The sequence below is a fragment of the Hyposmocoma kahamanoa genome, unplaced genomic scaffold (assembly GCF_003589595.1).
Source record: "Hyposmocoma kahamanoa isolate Upper Pololo Valley unplaced genomic scaffold, ASM358959v1 88, whole genome shotgun sequence".
In the NCBI taxonomy this organism is placed as follows: domain Eukaryota; kingdom Metazoa; phylum Arthropoda; class Insecta; order Lepidoptera; family Cosmopterigidae; genus Hyposmocoma; species Hyposmocoma kahamanoa.
Window position 1 is genome coordinate 6,481,668 of NW_020654466.1, and position 9,981 is coordinate 6,491,648.

Here is a 9,981-nt window from a genome sequence, read left to right on the forward strand (position 1 = left end):
ATTTTATTCATTATTGTTTTGACACTAAATTGACAACGATAACTAACTTTGTTTATTAAAACAAGTTTGTTATAGTTCAACTGTTTTTCTTTCATCTACCATTTTGCTCGCTATAACGAGGTGAAAAGTTGTGTTGCATCTCGTGCCTTGAAACCCTCGCTACATGGATTCTATTTTTGAATCAGTCGCTTCGTTCGTGGTTCAATCTTGGACCCCTTCGCTTCCTCAGACTTCAATGCAAGCACTCGCATGAAACAACAACTTAGCAGCAAACTATAACAAATGACTATTATCTGAATGTCCGAAAGTTTTCCGAAGTTATGACATCAGCTGTACGTAAATATAATAAATACGCGTTCTTGATTCGAAGTTAAGGAAGTTGGAATTCTATTCACAATTTCCCTTTAATTTCATACTCGTAATGTGACGTGGAAGCAATCATAACTCTATTTGAGTTTCATTATCTGTCGAATCAGTCAAAGTGGATCCTTGGAACCCTTCGCCATTAAGTTATAAGGAGGTAGGTAGATATTTCTGATGTAAGTACTTTTTCAAAGAACCTTTAAGATAGACAATGTGATAACCTAAATTCTATTTGAGATTTAGGTATACTTACATTATTTCCATACTGGTGTTATATCTGCATCAGTGATTTATGCACGGGTTCATTCTTTTAATAACAATATTTTTAAAACAGTACTTTTACTTAGGAAATGAAACTATTTTTCCGGATTTAAATCACGTATATTTGTTTTTTCAAACAAACTAACGTTTCGGATCCTTTACAGGTAGGTCCAATACACGGTCAACCGTGGAGAAACAAAAAAATTATACAGGTCCCATACCTGTATAATTTTTTTATTTCTCCACAAACAAAATAGTTACATTAGAATCAAAATATAACATACACAGACAGAGATATTAACATTATGTTTCTAAGAAAGGGGTACCTAAACTAAGTAATGTAGGAAACCAGGTCCCTCACTTCAAATATCGATTCTTTAATAAAACATTGGAGTAGTTAATGAACAAAAATACAAATTAATTATTAGTTTAAAAGAAATCAGTAACTCACTTTTATATATGAAATCTTTATTGAATTGACATTCAATTATTTTTTGTGAAATTACTCCACTAGTTTGTTATAATTATTAATACAAAGATCGAACACTCAGAAAAAATTCCTTCGATCCGACCGGATTCGAACCGACGTCTTCTGGTATGCCGTTCCAGATGTTATACCAACTAAGCCCACTTTCACACTTTCACACTTTCACTTTCACAAAGATTATGGAAGGGGGTATTATTGAGTGTTGCCGTATAAGAGTTAGAAGTAAGTACAACTGTCGAACTGATAGTAAGTTCGCTTCGAGGTAGAGTTGAGATGTAGGATAAAATCGGGTTTTGGAAAATGCTACTTTCAACAGACATCTTTGAGCTCGTTTTAAGATGATGAGATTACTTTTAGCAGCTCCACAACAAAACGTGATGCAATAATTAAGAAGAAACTGCGCCAGCGCCAGGTATACATTTCGTAAGGTTTTGTTGTCAGCTATATGTGGTAGGCGTTTAAAATATAAATAAGTTTACGAATTTTGTTAGATACATTTTGAATATGTGGATAGACACAAAGGTTAATGTCAATAATTATACCTAGATAACGAATACTTTGGGTTTTACTAATGGTTTTGCAGCAGCAGGTACTAGTGGGAGGGGAACGAGCATTTGTGGGCATAAATGTTACAGTCTAAACCAGAGAAAAAGGCTGTCTTATGAATAGAGAAGGTTATATATTTCGTTTTATCAGCATTCAGTGTTAAGGAATTTGCTGCTAGCCAATGATTTACAATATTAAAACCCTTTTGAGCAGATATAAACACCTCCTCACAGGAATCACCGTTGAAAGTAAGAGTAGTATCATCTGCGTATGCAGTTACAGTGAGGTATTTGAAGTTGACAGAGCTCATTAATATAGCATAGGAAGAGGGTTGGGCCGACAATACTACCCTGAGGGACGCTATGTGTAACAGAAAGTTCTTCACTCAGGTAGTCCACAAGTATGACGCGTTGAGTTCTATATGTGAGGTAATCTGTAAGTAAACTCAATTGGGTTCCTCTAGTGCCAATTTTGTTTAGCTTCTCTATGAGGCCTGCGACGGGGACTGTACTGAAGGCTTTCGCGAGATCGATGAATACAGAGATACATTTTTTTCCACTGTCAAGTTCTTTAACCAAAAGGTCTGTAAGGTCATGAACAGCATCGTCTGTAGATCTATGTCTTTTAAAACCGTAGTGAGTCTTAGCAAGGATATGTTGGGTTGCAAGGAAATTGAGAAATCTTTTATTGATAATGCATTCAAAAACTTTAGGCATAGAGCCGAGAATGGAGATAGGCCTATAGTTACTAGCACTTTGAATGTACCCCGCCTTATAGATTGGATGCACAATGGATTTTTTTAAAGCATCGGGAAAGGAACCTGTACTGATTCAACTGTTTATAAGGTTGGTGAACACTGGGAATGAAATGCGCAATCTTTTTTAAAACCTTCGCCGGAATGCCATCCCAACCTTGGGAAAATAACTATTAAGGGCTAAACGTTCATTTGTTTGAAAAAAAATATATATGTACGCGATTTAAATCCGGAAAAATAGTGTCATTTCCAATGTGGAACAATCGTGAAAATATAAGAACTCGATAAGTACTTTTACTTTCCACACAAATCAAATAACCTATGATGCTGGATGTATGAGCGAATCTACATAATTATGTTGTTAAAGATATATAAGTAAGTATATTCGTATTCAGAATTGTTTTTAGACATTACAAGAAAATATTTTTTTTAAGTAGAGTAAAAACTGTTTATTTTAGTAATAGACATGCCGTAATGTTACGTGGTAACGTAATAAACATAAATTACCCGCTATAGTAATAAGTACGGAGTCTGTGCATACAGTTTTGTCATCCGATACAATATCGATTTTTTTAAATGAATATAAATATGCGCTTAGTACTGAATTAATTACATCCTCGAGACCAAAAATTATCTTTTTTTTTATAATAACAAGACGGGACGAACAAGTCGTGCACCTGATCGTAAGCTACACTCAAGAGCTTTAAATCGCAAAGATCTAAGGGTCACTGCCACTACGCCCGTCACCCTGTGACATAAGTTGACAAGTCCTATGTGCCTGTAATTTCACCAGCACCCTTACCGTTCAAAACCGGAACACAGTAATGCTGACATTACTGCTTGGCGGCAGAAATAGGTAAGGTGGCGGTATTTCCTTGGACGAACTTTTTCACAAGGAACTCTACTATCTCTAGCCATTGCTTATCATCAATCTATTTGTACGTCCCACTGCTGGCCACGGGTCTCCTTTCAAGCGAGGGTTTAGGCCATTGTCTGACACGTCCGCAATGCATGTTGAAGACTTCACAAGCTTTCCGAGGGTTATGAACCTTTCTCGACCTTCTTCGAGGTTTCATCACGATGTTCCTTCATCGAAAAGCTCATGGTAAATATCAAATTAAATTTGGCACATAAATTATGAGAAACTCTATGTTGTGAGTTCAGATTCGAACCATTGGGCTAGAACGGCTTTTTTACTATTGTTTTCCCCATAAATTGTAATATTTACCAAAGTTCTGGCACCTACTATGTCCGTCTTATACTCAATATATCTTATGTCTCGAGTTTTCAGGTTCACATTCGAAATAATAATAACAATAACAACAACAACAACGACAACGGCAACGGCAACGACAACGGCAACCGTTCGGCCACGGAGGCAATTAAAATGAAATGAACGTATATTTTTGATATAAGCTGCATGTGGTGTTTTCAAACAACGTTTCAGGCTATGTACAGGTCTCCCATGGAGACACCTCACGAGGCCTCTTATGTCCTCACATCAAATAAAAAGACATTGTACGGTCAACAACACATCAAGCTACACATTTTTATTCGAAAGTCGCCTCCAATGCAACGGAACAAAATCCGTCAATGTGTAGCTTGATGTGCTGTCGTCTGTAAATTCTGAAATAAAGCCTAGGTTACTGACATGAGTACATTATGTTCATCCATCCGAAACATTCTGACAATAATATAGAAATTCCTAGATGTGACGTTTAGCCCTCAGAGAATAGAAGGAATATAGGTCGTCGGTATTTTCGAACCGCAACTTACACACCGTTGTAAGCAAACATTGTGATAGTCACGGATTCTGTGATTGACACCCTCTACTTTTGTATGCTTATCTATGGATAGACGTGACAAAATTTGAGAACGAACGACGCTTTGAAATAGGCAGTATTTTTTCTCAACGCCGAGATTTGTGTTTGGTAATATGAATTTTTTGCAAAAATATTCTACGAGAAAGTTTAATAATTGTGGTGCTAGCCATAACAGAGGGAATATCTTTGAAAGTAATATATAGGTGAAAATATTGACTGTACTATCTATATTACAAAACTTAGCGACTTTTAGATTCACCATTAGCATTAGAATTAGAGTGAGAGCTTAGAGTACATATACATTGTACATATACACTTAGTATGCATGATTTACAAACAAAAAGGTTCAAATAATGCATGAAAGCATTAAAAACATAAGAATCTTTTCCTTTATCTCTTCTTGCTATCAGTAGCTTACACGCATGCACAACTACAGACACGAAACTCCCCCTAAGCACGCCAACCGCTACCAGCCAACTTTGGTATATCGTCAGTTGTAGGATCAATTAACGTAACCACCAAATGGGCAAAAATGAGAGAGATATATATATATATATAATCTAAATGTATATATATATATATATAAATAATATACATTTTGTCGATTTTATTTTTACCGAATGGTGCTGTTAAAACAATTAAATCTTGGAAAAAAAAAAGGTGGTTACAAAAAATCGAAGATTAATTGAAAATAAAACACAAAAATTTAGTATAATATGATACATTTATAACGAACTTGAGCTTTACTACATTGTTGTAAGACGCATGTGTAAAGCAAATTACTCTTACGTTATAATGGTAATAAAACAATTGCTAAAACTCTTGTCTGTGACGTTAAAGTCTTTAGTAACTTTTATTCAAACTTATTTTTTTTTATTTATTAATTTACTTATCTATTTCGTCATTCGGCTGCGGAGGCAGTATTAATGTAGTGAGATTATAGATTATCGATTTTTTAGATCGATTTATGTTCTCTTCTTTTTTAAAGAAATGAATTATTACCATTATTACTCTTTATTTTGCCGTGATCGAGTGGCAGAAAATTATTCGTTTGAATTCTTCGTTTTAAATTAAAAACGTCGAATTCTGGTTTTGTGTTGTCATCGAACTTAGACATGGCATTGGATAGCAGAGGGTTAGATTTGTGGAAAATTGGAAAAGTTGATTAATGACTGTCCATTGTGGCCACGTCGGTGCAACTGGCAGATCAGAAGGGTGTAAACGATATTTAAAATGCTTTGTTTTTGGAATGTTTTTTGTCATTGATGTCCGACGACAACGTCCTAAAAGAATACGATCAAGTATTGTAAAGTAAATCTTTAATATGTAAATCTTTTTAACCAGTTGGCCTTAACAGAAGTCTACTCAAATTAAGTTAATTTACTAATCGTTATTATACGCTGTGATTATACGTGATACCAACATCTAATTTTAAATTTTTATATAATCTACGTAACGTCACAGTGTTGTATATATTTTGATGACCTCGGTGGGCGAAGGGTTTATACTGTGGACGCTGGATGGAAGGTCACGGGTTCGATTCCTGAGAGGTCCAATTGGGACTTTTCACTTCAATTTAAAAAAATAATGATTCTGGTTATTCTGGGTTGCGCCTCGGGGTGAATTTCATTGCTCTGATAATTCAGAAATCTCCCTAGTTTGAGATCAAGTTTCATAAAAAAGCTATTATAATAATATCAATAAATATTTCATTACAATTAATAGCGACATCTCTAGCTAGGGCTGGTAGTCGCTGCAAAGGTATGTAAGCAAAAGTAGGCAAAGGTAGGCAAAATCATTTCATAGATTTCTCATAGATGGCGCTACAGCTAAAAAGTCGTTGAAAACCAAATACAAAGATCTGTGAGGTTCGCTGGTTCGTTCTATGTGTTAGTTGGTAAACCGTCTGCACGGTATGCTAGGAGATGTCGGCTCGAATTCGGCCAGATCGAATGATTTTTTTCTAAATGTTAGATCTTTGTATTAATAATTATAACAAACTAGTGGAGTAATTACACAAAAATAATTGAATATCAGTTCAATAAATATTTAGCTATTAGACTATTCACTAAAAAAACCTAAACTAAAATGTCTCTAAATCTCCAGTAATGAGCACCAAAATCCACTAATCAACTAACCAGGTATCGACACTCACCAATTGTTCGTAAATGTGTAAACATCCTTAAAACATAACTATTTCAATAATCTGCGCTCGGACAATATGTAGGTAGTTTTATAATAAGTTGCTGGATTGCAATATAATCTCACCTGCATTTTTTCTTATATTGGTTCGGGAGGCCGCCCGCCAGAACTCTCTCCTCTTCGGGCTCGACAGAGTGATATTTTATGTGCACTCCTTCTCATTCATCCATAATTTTTATTATTGACTGCTTGGTGTCGTGTTGGTGTCTACTGGTGACTGATTGTGACGGTGGACCTTTGGAGCTCCAAAAAGTAGGCAAAGCTGTGACGTCATCCATCATATCATACCAGAGGAGCCGAATACAAGGAGATTAAAGGTAGGTGGGTTTTATATGGTCATCCGAGATCAAAAATATTGCTATTTACGTTTTGTCCGACCAGCTGAAATTACAGTCCACTTTTCGTTTATTCTTATTACAAATTACAATTTCGTTATCCCCAATAACGAACACCCAGTAATTGTCCTCATCAATAAAAAATGTCTTATAATAATAATAACGCACACACTCAACATAGCCCCGCACTAGGAAAACCCTGTGTCGCGGGTGCCATGGACACACACATAGACAATCACAAATTACACCCAAACTCACGAGAGAAATAAATGTAGGGAATCGAACCCGGGACCTCTGCGTGGCAGTCCGGCATGGTAACCGTCCGGCCACAGAGGCAGTTTCTTCTCTTATAATCTTATTAGAATTAATTTAAAAAGATGTTGAACACTAGTGCTTGTTGGTCACTGGCGCCACCACCCTAATTAGGCTGCTAACAGATTGACTGCATGTTTGCAGTTAATGCGTGAAGTCGTAATCAACTTCATGCAGCAGAGACCGCGACTGTATGAAGTTGATAACGACTTCACGTATTAACTGCATGCAGGCGACCTCGGCTGCATCAAGTTTCGACTGCAAGGTCAAAGTCAAAGTCAAGTCAAAATATCATTCCGTACTTGACAAGCATTACATTGTAAGCGCCATTTTGTAGCAGTTTGTACGCCAATTTGGGTATCTCAAAATGTTATTAAAACTCACTCTTTTTTTTTTTCTCAGGTACGGCATTTAATCCACAGGTAAAATAAATTTACGCTAAAAACATCACATTTAAGCTACTGCTAGTTCACTACGCTGACTTACCTGAAAAGAACGAGCAAGAAACTCTAGTGAGTGCCCTTTCCGAATAAACTTAAATGCTTTGAATCAAATTTGTGTGGTATCTAGAGCCATGTCGACTCCCCATAAATCTTTATCTAACACGTAGTCTTCAATTTTGTAATATGACTTTTCAATCAAAATATTTTTAATGTAGTTTTTAAACTTAGAAAATGATAATAATAATATACCTATGCTTCGGAATCTTATTGTAAAACGTATACAGTTCCACGTAAAAAAGTCGTTCAGCTTGGTCAAACGAAATCGTGGTACCATGAGTTTGGCCTTAGCTCTAAGGCTAATATTATGGAAATCTTCTTTCTTATTGAAATTAAAACATTTAAAATATTTTTACGGGCATATAAAACATTTGAGTAAATGTACTGTGATACCACAGTCTTGATACCAGTCTCCTTAAACTTTTCTATGGGAGAAACCCGAGAACCTTAACGATACACAGAACGAATCGCTCGTTTTTGCAATACAAATATGGTTTGAATGTCTGCCGCTTTAGTCAGATAATGCGTGGGGACGTTATCCGAGACCTCGATTGTATGAAGTTGATAATAGCAAACAAGCAGTCAATCTGTTAGCAGCCATAGTCTACAAAGCTACGTTGACAAATTAGTTAGTTCCAATCGAATTAAAGGACAAGTCATACCTTTAGAGATTTAAGTTAGGTACCTGAAAACCACCCGTCCTAGTGTCTAACCGCTGACAAGTTACTTTGAGGCCTTGAAATTACGGAATACAGTAACGACTTTGAGCATGAAAGCTCGTATTTCAGTTCTGTTGGTTATTTCAAATTCTACAATATAATAACAAAATATGCGATGTAATTTTTGCCTTTATTAAAAAAACAGTAAACAGTAGGGCACAGACCTCGTCTTACAATGAGAGGACTTGAGCTGCAGTTGCAGCGCAGGCTCATCGGGAATGAGAACTTCACATATAATCATTAAATTGCTTTGGAGATGTAAACAGGTTTACTCACAATGTTTTCCTTCCCCGAAACGATCATGGTTCATACTTAATTAAATTTCGCACATAAATTACATAATTTTTAGTAGCAGTAGAGGTCGTTGTGAAAGACTCCGTCCAGGGTAGTACTGCTTCGTGATGAAACCTCGAAGAAGGTTCATAACCCTCGGAAAGCTTGTGACGTCACCAACATGCATTGCGGACGTGGCAGACTATAACCTAAACCATTGCTTGAGAGGAGATCTATGGCCAGCAGTGAAAAAGTTCGTCCAGGGAAGTACCGCCTTACCTTACCTATTCCTGCCGCCAAGCAGTAACGTCAGCATTACTGTGTTCCGGTTTTGAAGGGTAAGGGTGCTTGTGAGATTGCAGGCACATGGGACTTGGCAACTTATGTCCCCTTCAGATCTTTGCAACTTAAAGCTCTTGAGTGGCACTGTAACTGTTATGGACAGGCGTGTAGCTTACCATTAGTACGACTTGTTCATCCTGTTACTAGATGCTATAAAAAAACTTACGAAAAACTCAGATGAGCAAGCCCGGATTGGAACCCATGAACCTTGAGTTGCGGTAGGTTTTGACCTATATATATGGTTTGCCATGAGGCTGTCACGGCTCTCTATTTCTCTATAGCTATTTCTCTCTAACTCTATTATTTGACAAAGAATACAATAAATCCAAAGAAAATATTAAGAGCCCGCAATTCTTAAGAACTCACTAAAAATTATCAAACACTCACATGCGCAAAAACGATAATGTAAATGTTGTATTATGTCAATAAAATCAAGAATAAGAAGAAAAAGAAATAGTATTTTTTTACATTTTTTTTATAATAACGCTCACACTCAACATAGCCCCGCACTAGGGAAACCCTGTGTCGCGGGTACCATGGACATACACATAGACAACCACAAATTACACCCAACCTCACGAGAGAAATAAATGTAAGCCATACAAATATTTCTCCCCACTCGGGAATCGAACCTGAGACTTCTGTGTAGCAGTTCGTGTAGCGGCATGGACGACAACATACCACGTGCGGGCGCGGGACCCGACCTGCGCCCGTCGCGTGTGTATTATGCTTTGACCAGAGCATTACTCAGAACACCCAGATCAAAAACAAGTTAGAAAACTTTATTTCTTGAAAAAGATATATATTTAATAGCATTAAAACATTATATTCAATAAATAAATAGCGCAATAAACGATTTTCTACTACTTTTTATTTTACAAAAACAAAATACAATTTTAAGTTCTAAAATACTTAAAGAACAACACAACACAAAGCACAAATTATAAGAGACTTGCACCCTGGAATTATTTAACTAATAGCCATTGTGAACATTTTTATATGAATGTCGATTATCAGTGATTCCATATATCATCGGTGTTTTATATAAGGGTTTTGTGAAAAAT